We start from the raw sequence: 14,151 nt of genomic DNA on the forward strand, positions 1-14,151 counted from the left end.
TTTTTACAGTTGACCTACAAATTAAAACTGCTTAAACTTTATAAATATATAAATATATATATATATATAAATATATATATATATATATATATATATATATATATATATATATATATATATATATATATATATATATATATATATATATATATATATACTGATGTAATCATTACCTTTGTATTCACTATGTGATTAAATATGTGATCAACTCCTACTCAATAATTTAAACACAAAGTACATTTATAATAAAAAATATGTTTCATATTTAGGGCCTACCTGAAGAAAATTAGAAAAAAAAATAGCTCAAGCAACTTTCACGTTCGATATGTTCCGAGTGTGTAAGCATAAGTATCGTAGGGCTAGTCTATATAGTATTTAGTTGATCTAACTTCCAACCCTGCGCGAATTTTTTTCCGAGGAGACAAAACTGACCAGACACCGTATTCTCACACCTCAAGGACCACGTGCTAGCACCTGTGAGTTCAGACTGCTATCACCGGCAAGACGGTATGACCGGCCTGCCCTTCTTCCCACCATAACCGTTGTCTTATCCAACACCCCCCCCCCTCCGTCCTCACGCCATAAACACCCCCACCCTCTCCCCTTGTGTGGCTTTCTTTGTCTCCCCAATACCTGCTGATATGGCCTATACGTCATCGATAGTCTATAATGATGTCAAGCTTTCAACACACGGCCGTTTGCTACGTGGGGTCGCACAACTTATTTAACAACATAATTCGCGCTCAAAGTAAAAATAAAAAATTGGTTGTCTTACAAATTGTGACCTTACAATTTGCTCTCGGATTCATTGAAACTCATAATATTCAAGCATTTTTTAAATTTCTTTTTTTTTTAAAGTAATTACAATAGAAATGACCAATGTTTAGCCTGAAAAGGGGATTTAGATAAAAACAAATTCGCACTTTAAATTTATTGTTGTGTTTGTTTATTTATTGAGAAACATTTTGAAGTGATAATTTTTACATTAGAACAGTAGAAAGTAGATTCAATTTTTGCTGTGACTAGCAAGTAGAAGGTAGATCTAATGCTTGCTATGACTTGACTATGCCAGTAGAAAGTAGATTTAATGCTTGCTAAGAATAGACCCATAGAAAGTAGATCTAATGCCTGCTGTGATTAGGCCCATAGAAAGTAGATCTAATGCTTGTTTAGACTAGGCCAGTAGAAAGTAGATCTAATGCTAGCTGTGACTAGCCCAGTAGAAAGTAGATATAATGCTTGCTATGACTAGGCCAGTAGAAAGTAGATCTAATGCTTGCTATGACTGGGTCAGTAGAAAAAGAGCCAAGCCGATATGACCAACCAAGCGATTTAGCCCTGAGGTTTCGCATCTAGGCCGAGGTTTACCTCAAGTAGTTTATCATCCCGAATCAACAGACGTTGTGTGACGTAACGTGACGTCACAGCGTGACACGTCATTCACACCAGGAATAGCCATTGGCTAGTTTCGGCCGGCTGTAAGACGGTCTGGGCTGGCGGATTCGATACCGCCATGGCGAGGTGTGAGGTCTGGGTGCAAAGTGGCGTTCACAGTCTGTTGTGTGTGTGGGGGGGGGGGGGGGGGTATCATGGTGGTGTGAGAGATCTTACGTGCGTCGGGAGGGGGGGGGTAACCTTACGTTCACAGTCTGTTGTGTGTGGGGTGTGTGTGTGTGGGGGGGGGGGGGGGTATCATGGTGGTGTGAGAGATCTTACGTGCGTCGGGAGGGGGGGGGGGTAACCTTACGTTCACAGTCTGTTGTGTGGGGTGGAGGGGGGGGTATCACGGTGGTGTGAGAGATCTTACGTGTGTCGGGAGGGGGGGGGGTATCACGGTGGTGTGAGAGATCTTACGTGTGGGTGTGAGAGATCTTACGTGTGTCGGGAGGGGGGGGGGGTAACCTTACGTTCACAGTCTGTTGTGTGTGGGGTGTGTCAAGGTGGTGTGAGAGGTCTTACGTGTGTAGGGGTGGGGAAGGGGGGTAGGGAAGGAAGGGGGGGGGGGGGGGGGGGGGTTCAAACCGGTGAGCAGAAAAAAGCCACTAGAAAAAAAAATCAGAAAAAAGGCACAAAGGAAATGTTTTATCGGAAAAGTCACAGAAATAAAATCACAGAGAAAAAAGTTACAAAAATCTTCTAAGAAATATTTTGATTTAATTGTTGAGAATTGTCAAATATTTGGTGTTTATTAATGATGATTGAGGTTTTTTTCGGTAGCATATTTATACACTTAAAAAGCATTATGGTTTATAACAATAATAAATAAAAATACTATAAGATAATGTACACAGTAACCTCAAGTTTTGTTTCGTATTTAGTTAAATACGCTGTAGAAAAAATAATTATATTATTAATATAAGATATAAGTATTACTTATAAGCTACAACACTAAAGCGAACATGCAAGGTAAACTGACGCTGTAAATTACGGTGAACGGAAAAAAAGTCACAGAAAAAAAGTTACAGTGGAAAAATTTTATCGGAAAAAAGTCACAGAAATATAGACACAGAAAAAAAGTCACAAAAATCTTTTTAGAAATATTTTTATTAATTTGTTAAGAATTTTAAATTTTTTTATGTTTATTGTTGTGAGTTGTATTTTTTGATAGCATAAATTATTTATAGACTTTAAAAGCATTATGAATTAAAACAATTGTAAGTAAAAATACTCTAAGATAATTAACACAACAATCTCAACTTTTGTTACGTATTTAGTTAATTAAATACGCGGTAGAAAAGTTAATTATAAAAGAAATTTAGGCACATTTTGCCGTAAACTATTCTCTGGTCGGCCTCTCCTCAGTAGGCATTGTCCGAACATATTTTGTGTTGTTGACGTTATGCGTCAATGACAGCCTTTGAACCTCGTCGGCTTTCTGTTTTGATCCTAAGTTTTGTTATGTAATGAGCGTGATAAATGTGGGCAGTAGTGGTGGTTGAACTAAACATAACTATTGTTGCCATGGGTTGAGGGCAGCAAGTCAGATGAACTTACTATTTCACGGTGATTTAATATTGGTATTTAAAAAAAAAACACGATGAAAAACGTGGACTTTGGAGCATTCTATTAAATGCTACTAATCTTAAGTTTAAAATAATCACAATCTACATACTTCATAATAAATATTTTTAGATGAATTATAAAAAGTATACAGCCTACACACATTACATAACATTTAATTAATCCTAAGTTAATTTGCACTCTCTAAATATTTAATACATAAAAGTATTAACAAATATCATGCAAATATATATTTTTGACTTTTTTTCCTGTGACTTTTTTCCTGTGACTTTTTTTCCTGTGACTTTTTTTCCTGTGACTTTTTTTCTGTGTTTTTTTTTTCCTGTGTTTTTTTTTCCTGTGACTTTTTTTTCTACAATCGTAAATTACATGTCCGAGGCGAAAAAAAAGTAGAAAAAATAATTATATTTAGGCACATCATCGTGTTTTGCATATGTTTTTGCAGTATGCCTTATCTTTGGATTGTAGAGAAAAAAGTCGCAGGAAAAAAAACACAGGAAAAAAAAGTCACAAATATATATTTGCATGGAATTTGTTAATACGTTTATGTGTTAAATATTCAGTGAGTGCAAATCAACCTAGATTAATTAACTGTAATGTAGTGTGCGGGGGGGGGGGGGGTGTATATGTATAGTAATATTTACAGCAAACGTAAAATTATTTAGTCTTTGTCCATCCATATTGTGTATTTTACTTTGTGTCAATGACAGCCTTTGTACCGCGTCGGCTTTCTGTTCTGATCCTAAGCTTTGTTATGAAATGAACGTGATAAATGTAATGTGGGCAGTAAAGGTGATTGAACTATTGTTGTAATTAAATTAGGGCAGTGAGCCACAATAACTTTGTCTTTATGCTATTTCACTCTAATATAATGTCGGTATTAAAAAACACGATTAAAACCGATAAGGCTTAGAACATTCTATTAAATTCTATTAAATATTATATATTACACACTTCACACTAAATATTTATATGTGTGGAATAAATATTACTATACGTAGACAATTTACGCACATTATATTACATTTAATAAATCGTAGGTTGATTTGCATTTATTGAATAATTAAAACATTAAGGTGTAAACGAATTCCATGCAAACACACATTTATGACTTTTTTCTTTATTTTTTTTCCTACAATCGATCGTAACACACGTTGAATTGAATTTAACTATTTTTTTTTTTTTTGGTAAACGGAATAAAAGTCAAAGGAATAAAAAAACACAGACAAAAAGTCACAGTTTTTGCTAGGAAAAAATGTCACAGAAAAAAAGTCACAAAAATATTCTAAGAAATACATTGATTTAATTGTTGATAATTATAAAATGTTGGGTGTTTATTAATGTGCGTGGTAATTGTTTCGGTAGCATATTTGAAAACTTTAAAACCATTATGATTTTTAACAATAACAAGTTAAAATACTGTGAGATAATGTACATAGCAACGTCAACATTTGTTAAGTATTTAGTTGAATACATGGTGAAAAATTATTAAAAAATAAATTTAGGCTCATCGTTGTGTTTGCATATGTTTTTGCCGTAGGCCTTACCTTGGTCGGCTTCTCCTCAGCCGGGTTTGTCCGACCATATTGTGTGTTCTTTACGTTTTGCGACAAAGACAGTCTTTGAACCGTGTCGGCGTTCTCTATTGATCCTAGGCTTTGTTACGTAAAGAGCGTGACAAATGTGGTCAGTAAAGGTGGTTGAACTATTGTTGTAATTAAATTAGGGCAGCGAGTCACAATAATTATATCTTTATGCTATTTCACGCTAATTTAATGTTGGTATTAAATAAACACGATTGAAATCGAGTATGACTTTTCTGTGACCTTTTTCCCACAATCGATTGTAACACACGTTGAATTGACTTAACCTTTTTGTTTTTTTAGCTAAGCCGTGTCTTGTGCGTTGAAATAAAAACATGTAAAAAGAACATCACCACAACATAATATGTAAACAACCACCATTGAATGTGTGCAGCAACCATACCCTGTGGCATGAGATAATCGGCTACTACAATAACAGTCAGCGATAAAAGTCACAAAAGTCCCCCACCCCCTTTTTCCTAGTATTTTACCCCCAGCTCAGCGCAGGAAACAGTGGATCATTGGGCAGGAGGTAAGCATTGTCCGACGCATTGCTGTGGTTTCAAAGTGTTGGGGGGAGGGGGGGGGGTCCTTTGTCTATTTAATGAATTTGATGTTTATTTTCAACAATACAGCCCTCATAAAAAAGGGCTAGCCTTATATAGGCCCACTCTTCAGCCGATATAACGGCTCTATATAACTGGTATAATCAGAGGCGTAGCGGGGGGGGGGGGGGGGCGGGGCGGACCGCACCGGGTGACACCATTTAGGGGGGTGACACCAAGGCAAAAAATAGCAAAATATATAGAGAAAAACTAACTCGAGGGGGGTGCAAATCGAAAGTTTGAGGGGGGGGGGTATGCAAATCGAAAATTTGTAAGTTTGTCACTAAGGGTATGATTACAAAAAATAAAGTCACAGAAAAAGTCACAGGAAAAAAAATGCACAGAAAAAAGTAGCAGAAAAAAAGTCACAAGAAATAGAGTCAAATAAAAACTCACAAATATGTATTTGCATGGAATTTGTTAATACTTTTATATACTAAATATTCAGAAAATGCAAATATAAATATGTCACTACAAACCACAAATCTACTAGCTAACGTGACATAAAGCACTGGGTTTTAGAGTTGCTAGCTAACGTAAACCATAGTTTCTTCCAGGAATCTTTTCTATCGCCCCCCCCCCCCCCCCCCCCCCCCCCCGAGCGTAATGGAATTTATATAGAAAACAATATACTTTTAAAAGTGTATCCCCCCCCCCCATCGAAAATATCAAATGCATAAAACACTGGGTTTTAAATATACTATCTCAACACGACATAAAAGTGGAATTTTTTATTTATAACAAGCTCACAGTAAAAAAAAACTACAATTTTTTTCTGGATACTATTGGTGTTAAAATTTCAAACACACATTGCATTGTGTCAAGGTTTAAAGTTCTAATTTTTTTTTTTCTCTCCCTGTTTACAATGTTGGGAGCGGAGCGTCGCGCGCACGATTTGTGGCCGCGCCATGTGCCAGGTTTCACACCGTCTAGCGGCCAAAACGTGACGGGCTCTAGAGGCGGGCAATGTACCTTGAGCGGCTGATTCTCACGATTGTTTTGGTGGTCCACTTTCTGCGCGGCCGTGCTTGTTGATTTCACCGAATCAAACTGAATTAGATCAAAAAAGTGAGAAAAATGTGAGAGCTTAGCAGATGCAATTAGTGAAATTAATTAATCTGGGAAATTTATTTACTAAATTTGGTTAAAGCAACAAGTCATTTTTTTTACTGTTAACAATTCGCAAATAAAAATATTCTATTTATCGTAACAGCCGCATTTTAGTAGGAGACCGATCACATATATATATATATAAAACAAGCATAATTCATGGTTTCAATGTGTAATTATAAAAAAGAATAACAAAGTAATTAAGACACACAAAAACTATACAAAACGGCACTACTTATTATAATCAGTGTTTCTTCCAGACTTTTTTCTCGGGGTTAAGCACTTGAAATTTTCGGGGGGGGGGGGGGGCGGTAGACTTTCTTCGGGGGAGGGGGGGGGGGGGGGGGCGGACACTGTTAAAAGTATATATTTTCTATATAAATTATATAAATTTCGTTCGGGTGGGGGGGGGGGGGGGCGTTAGAATTTTTTCGGGGGGGGGGGGGGAGGCTTCGCCCCCTCGAAGAGATGCCTGGAAGAAACTCTGATTATAATACACACGGACACCATGGGCCTAGTCACAGTGGAAAACACTTCTACGAGAGAACGAAAACAACTGGTGATTGTGATCATGTAATTAAGTCTGATTAACCATCTTTATCGCTCCCCTGAGCACCGTGCGTTACATGGTGAACGGAAAAAAAAGTCACAGGAAAAAAAAACAAAAAAAAATCTCAGTTTATGCTAGAAAAAAAAAGTCAACGAAAAAAAGTCACAAAGGAAAAAAAAATTTCGGAAAAAAAGTCACAGAAATTAAGTCACAGAAAAAAGTCACAAAAATCTTATGAGAAATATTTTGATTTAATTGTGGAGAATTAAAATTTTCGGTATTTATTTTGGGTGTTGTTGTTTTTTTTTTTTTTTTTTTTTTTTGGTAACTAAATCATATAACTTTAAAAGCATTATGGTTTATAACAATAAGTAAAAATACTATAAAATATTTCGAACGCCAATCTCCACTTTTGTTTCATATTTAGTTGAATACGCGGTAGAAAAATTTATTATAAAAGAAATATAGGCACATCATTGTGTTCTACATTTTTTTGCCGTAGACTTTTCCTTGTGTGGCTTCTCCTCAGTCGGCATTGTCCGCCCATATTGTGTGTTGTTGACGTTTTGCGTGAACGACAGCTTTTGAACCGTGTCGGCTTCCTGTTTTGATCCCATGCTTTGTTATGTAATGAGCATGATACTCGTGATGAGAATTAACAATAACCAGGGGGCTCCAGTGTCAATAGACGGGAGACAGGTACATGATGTGCAAGAGTTTGTCTACCTTGGTAGCAAGATCAGCAAAACGGGAGGCACAGAGGAGGACATACGCGCTAGAGTTAATAAAGCCCGCTGCGCTTTCACAGTCCTGCGACCCATATGGAAAAGTTCGGCCATCTCCATTACCACAAAAATTAGGATATTTAACTCTAATGTCAAGGCAGTTCTGCTGTATGGAGCAGAGACATGGACGAGTCTCCAAGGCAAGCACAGCAAAGATACAGACCTTCATGAATAGATATTGAAACTGAAATGGCAGGACAAAGTGCCGAACACAGAACTATGGAGGAAAGCTAGACAGGAGCCTTATGGGTGTGCAAATAAGAAGGAGGAAGTGGCGCTGGGTGGGTCACACACTGCGAAAGGCTCATCCAAATGTTACACGCCAAGCGCTTGAGTGGAACCCCCAGGGAAAGCGGAAAAGAGGGCGCCCAAGACAGACCTGGAGGCGGAGTCTTCTTGAAGAACTGAAGCCAACAGGGATGTCTTGCGAGATGGCAAAATTAATAGCCGGGGATCGGAAGAAATGGAAGGAAATGGTGGAGGCCCTATGTTCCATAAGGAGCAAAGAGGACTAAGTCAAGTAAGTCAAGTCTTGATCCTCGTGGACAGTAAAGGTGGTTGAACTATTGTTGCTATGGGGACAGCAAGTCACGTTAACTACGCCTCTACGCCATTTCACGCGAATTTAAATTTCGTATTTAAAAAACACGACGAAAACCGAAAAGGTTGGAACATTCTATTAAATATTACAGGTATAACGGAATTAAACCTACATAAATTATACTTAATATTTTTACGTGTGTCGACATACCTATAGAAATACGCACACATATCTAAAATCTTTACATTAAATTTGAATCGTAAGTTGATTTGCACTTTCTGAATATTTAATACTTAAAAGTATTAAATTCCATACAAATACTTATTTGTGACTTTTTTCCTGTGATTTTTTTTTCTGTGAGTTTTTACCTGTGACTTTTTTTCTGTGGGTTTTTTTTCCTGTTTTTGTTTTCCTGTGATTTTTTTCCTTTGATTTTTTTTCATGTGATTTTTTTTCTGTGAGTTTTTTTTCCTGTGACTTTTTCCTGTGTTTTTTTTTCTGTGTTTTTTTTCCTGTGAGTTTTTTTTCCTGTGAGTTTTTTTTTCCTGTGACTTTTTTTTCTGTGAGTTTTTTTTCTGTGGGTTTTTTCCCTGTGACTTTTTTTTCCTGTGACTTTTTTTCCTGTGACTTTTTCCTGTGTTTTTTTTCCTGTGAGTTTTTTTTTTCTTGTGACTTTTTTCCTGTGACTTTTTTCTGTGACTTTTTTTTCCTGTGTTTTTTTTCCTGTGTTTTTTTTTCTACAATCGTTTACCACTCCCCACCGTCTCCTTTCACCATTTTTATTTCTCCCAGCTCTGTCCTGTTTGTTTCTGCTTCAACCTGCACGCTGCGACGCTGAGGCGTAGCGAGGGGATGACGGTTGGGGCGGCCGCCTCGAGCGCCGCCCTTGGGTACGCCACAAACGGGGATGAAATTACCGAATTATCCACAGTCGATGTGGTAGAGGCCAGACCTGTGGTTTAAAGACTCGTCGAGGTTAAAAGATACAAGGCAGATTGAATGTCATTTGACGCGATGGTTGCATGATTCGGCGTTTATAATGAACAAGTATCGCAACTACTTTTTGAGAGCAATTGTATAGAACAAATAAATGATGCCAAAACTGTGTTAAACTTAAACGCTTGCCGTTGGTTTGAAATGTTATATATATATATATATATATATATATATATATATATATATATATATATATATATATATATATATATATATATATATATATATATATATATATATAGCTCTCATTCGTGTATTTATTTGAGAAGTTTGCCTTGTTTTCTAGAACAGTGGTTATTAAATGTAAACAATGTCGGCATGTTGGAGCGCTAGTTTGTCTACACTACCACCGATACGAGCCAGCTTAGTTGTTGGGGCGCTATCTATTCGCTTCTTGTAAGGCTAAGAGCGGGAGGGGAGGTCTGAGAAAGGAACTTAAAAGGGACAACAAAGCACCAAGTTTGGGATGGTCTCAAAAAGCCGTCTTAATATCTAGCGGCCTCTCGCTCAATTGATGTTTTTTCAAAAGAATTTTGACGACAGCAGCGTGTGTTTGATTGTAGGAAAAATAATATACAAGAGCGTGGGGTGGTGTCTATAGAATAAAGATACTCCAACCGCAGCTACCGTATTCTTTTTTCAAAACAACCATCAGGTCAAAAATGCAAGAAAATAAATTTTAACTTAAAAAAAATTATTATGGGCGGCTGTGGGCCCCCTAAACGGCGCCCCCCCCCCCGCATTGCGGGGTCTGGCGGCACTGTAGTTCCGCCCCTGACACAAATCCATTAAAAAGATACACATTCATTTCAGCCATTTATCACAAAATAGAAATAGAAAATAATAACCCATTAAACATACCACAAACCGTGGATAACAAATCAGTTAAAAAAACTTGCATAAATCACGTTTTAATAACCAGTTTTTATGTAATAATGCACTAAACACTGGAGGGTACTAACGTGTCTTGTTTTTTTTATTATATTTATAATGTGGGAACGCTCCTTGAATGTACGTGTCGTTTTTGCACGAGGCCATGATAATCAGTGTTTCTTCCAGACTTTTTTCTTAATTTATATAGTCATGTATAAAATGTAATGTATGCTCATGTAAACCTGCTCTTGCTGTCTATCCTTGCTCTATTGGGAAGCAACAAGAGAAAAACAATATTAAACTTAAAAACAAGATTTCCGTGTAGAGGAGCATTAAAAAAAAGGATTTCTATATTAATTTTTAATCTGTTTAATTAAATGATTATCTTTAAATATATAATAATGAACTGCTATATAAATAACTGTAAAGATAAGCGTGGGTTATTATATTATCTAGTTGGTGTCAACCCCTTAACTTTTTGTCGAATTATTAAAGTAAATTATTAAATTTGGTGTCACCCCCACCATAGACGTGGATCGACGTATCAGTTATTACAATACTCAACAAAAACTTTCTCCTCAGGCAATTTTGAAACGTTTAGTTTCACTATCAATAATCTTAACTGCATTTTCGCTACTAAATCAATGTAGGTTATTGACATGAGATTTTAGGCTGAGTCTAATAAAAAACAGATATTCATTATTCATGGTTTTATTACTTGATTCACAACGCAAGACTTTGTAGTTGAACATGCATATTGAGTTCAATTAGTTTCTTCTTAGATCGTAGAAACGCGCGATAGTTCAGGTATATAAAATTTACAATACGACTCCCCCCCTCTCTTACTAAAGGGAAGTAAAAGTGTATAAAAAAGTATTGCAAGGGAAGCCATTAAACAGATTCAATAAAATTTAGAGCAACCTTCAAATTTGACAAGAGAACAACAGAATAAACTAAATTCCTTTGCTGGTATTGTGAATAATAATTATAATAATTTTAAATTTTAAAAATATATAATTTTAATATTTAATTAAATTTAAACATCTATGTAATTATAAACCAAAAGGCTTCGGCTATTTGTTATATAAAAAGTTTTGTATTAACAAACTTGAACAATATCGAATAATGGCATATCATGGCAGATAATAGTATACGTGAAGGTTTTCTAAAAAAAAAAAAAAAAAAAAAAAAAAAAAAAAAAAAGGTTTTCTATGGTAATTGAGAACGGGTCAGGGCTTTCTTCTTCAGGCAATTCAACTTTGAGGGTTCTTGACTTCGCTGTATCTGAAAAGGGTGGGACCAAGGATTTCATTAAGACACCCAAACCGTAGTCCAGGAGGCTCCTCCCCGGGTCTATCGACCTAGGGGGGAACAGGAATGGGCGCCACCCCATTGTTGAGTTCGGCAATAGTTGCGTAGTCCATAGCGATAAGGACTCAGGAAATCCTTAGTAAAAGGCGAAAGATTTACTCAACGAGCCGACCCGCAGCGTATCATACGCCGCTATTTAGTTGTTTTTTCTACTTTTCAGTAATTCATAATTTGTGAATTCGACAGTACCAATGCTGCCATTGAAAATATTTGCTTTAAACCACTAAACCCCCATCCCCCCCCCCCCCCCCCCCCGTGAAAGCAGCCTCCTCTTAGTTACCTCCCCGAAGTTTAAATTAAAATCGTTTCAAACTAAATTATCTGCCCCTAATAGCCGTCACCAAACCCGACGCTGTGATTGTAAACAAAAACATTTAGCGTGACCACAGCTCACCAGAATATGTGAGGTGGGGGGAGGGGGTGGTATCGATAGAGAGGAAGAGAGGGGACTGTAAGGCGCGCTTGCAGCTTGTTTTCTAACGGCTCGAAGAAGAGAATTATATATATAGAAGATGGGAAGAGAAACCAACGCCAACTACAGTCATGCAGGTGGTCATTCAAGCTAATGGTCATGTCAATCTGCGTGGACACATCATCCAAAAACTCATCAGCCCACACCAAATCTTGCTAATGAACTACGGACGAGGAGACACATGGTTCTTTTCGTCCGAAAGCTTTAACGTGGCTGAACTGGACAACACAACCAAACAGTACGCACCTTACTTCACGATCTACCATAAGGACAAAATCAACGATACACTCAGATGGGTTCCCCCTGCACTCGAAAACAACACCCTGCTCAAAGCTCTAAGAATAATTAGCAAATCAGAACCATCAGTCAATAAAATTCCACACACCAGCAATCGAAGATTTACCACCTTCACAGATAAACCGTCAATCATCCCTCACTACATCAAGTTCAACTACAAAAACAAATATATTAACATTCTCATAGCCATCCAAGGAAGAAAACAAGCATGCCAAACATGCGCATCCACACAACGCTAAACAAATCAGAGTCACCTAACAAATCAAGACTCGCCACCACAGGAAATTCTGGTCGCACCAACAACTGAAAATACAGCAAACCTACCAACAAGCTGCAGCAGAAATACCCGACCACCATCTGGCCTCAACAAAGAAACAGTTACCGTCGAGGAAACGCCAACAGCAAATACCAGGACACTAAAGCAGGATTCAGCCACACCAACACCCACCACTACAACAAGCTCAGAAACAGGAATAAACACCACCTCATCAAAAAGGTAGAACGAGCACAGCCCTACAGAACAAGGGAAAACAACAAAAGAACAAAAAAACTAAGGATCTAATCCAAGACCACACGAAATGCAAATTCTGCCCCACCCAGTTCAAAACAGTCAAGGAAGCGAAAAGTCATGACAACACAGAACACAAAAATTTAAACAGTGCAACATCTGCAACGACAAAAAAAATTCACTCTGACATAAGAAGGCACTACTATTAAGCACACAACAATGAAACTGTCTTCCAATGCTGCTTTTGCGACATATCCCTCCCAGCAGAAGAAATTACGATGTACGTATTAAATCACCATTCGGAACTCATGTCCATAGAGGAGAGAGAGGGACTGACCGCTTGATTAAATGTTTATTTAACCGCATTATAGACGTTTTGTATAAGGGGAAACATAAAAATATCAACACGGCTTAATTTGTATAGACATGTATGTATAAAATGTAATGTATGCTCCTGTAAACCTGCTCTTGCTGCCTATCCTTGCTCTATTGGGGAAGCAGCAAGAGAGGAACAATATTAAACTATAAAAAAAAAAAGATTTCCGTGTAGAGGAGCATTTAAAAAAAAAGGATTTCTATATTAACTTTTAATCTGTTTAATTAAGCATGGCAGTTGCTTTCCTATTAGATGTAAAACCTACAGGCCCACCTTAATAACTTTTCAGTAGGAAGGAATGCCGTTTACTAGAGTACCAGAGCTTGGGCCGTCGATAGATCGCCCCACTTGTCGTAGAGGGTACCAGTGTTGTTTCCAGACTTTTTTTGGAAAAAAGTTGTATATTGGATCGGTAAATTAAGACGACGATTTAATTTATGTTAAAAGAAAATAGGTCTGATAAGTAAGAGGGGGCTGTTTCGTGGAATATTTTATATTTAAAAAATTGCTTTAGTGTATATAATATTTTTATTTAATGCAAGTATATTAGTTGTAATAAAAGAATCAAGGCTACTAGACAAGCCAGTAATCAGTTGTATAGCCCTTTTTCGTAGTGATAGTAGAGGACGCTGCTTAGTTATAAAGTTGCCGCTCCACACTACAGAAGCATAATCCAACCTAGATCTAGATTGAATAAAAGCCTCATACAAAACCAGCCAGCTCCTATAGTCCAGAAGATTCTATATCCTTGCTAGTTGAAAAGTTGTCTTTAATAGGGACATTTTTAGAAGATGGATATGACCAGACCAAGTGAGATTGTGATCTCTAACCAATCCTAGGCATTTGTAACTATCAACCTGTTCAATGTTTGTATTGTCTATAGTGATGCGTAATGAGGTGGATGGAAGACGAAGGCGTTTCTGATGAGGTGTAATAATCATGGACTTGGTTTTGTCGGGGTGAAGCTTCATTTTGTTAAATTTTGTCCAAGTAGCAAGCTGATTGGCACATGTTTGAAACTAAGTGATTAAGCACTGTCTGCAAAGACATGTAAAGAAGTATC

Source organism: Physella acuta, unplaced genomic scaffold (genome assembly GCF_028476545.2).
Source record: "Physella acuta isolate Inbredline_101_S28 unplaced genomic scaffold, ASM2847654v3 ptg000607l, whole genome shotgun sequence".
Taxonomy (NCBI): domain Eukaryota; kingdom Metazoa; phylum Mollusca; class Gastropoda; family Physidae; genus Physella; species Physella acuta.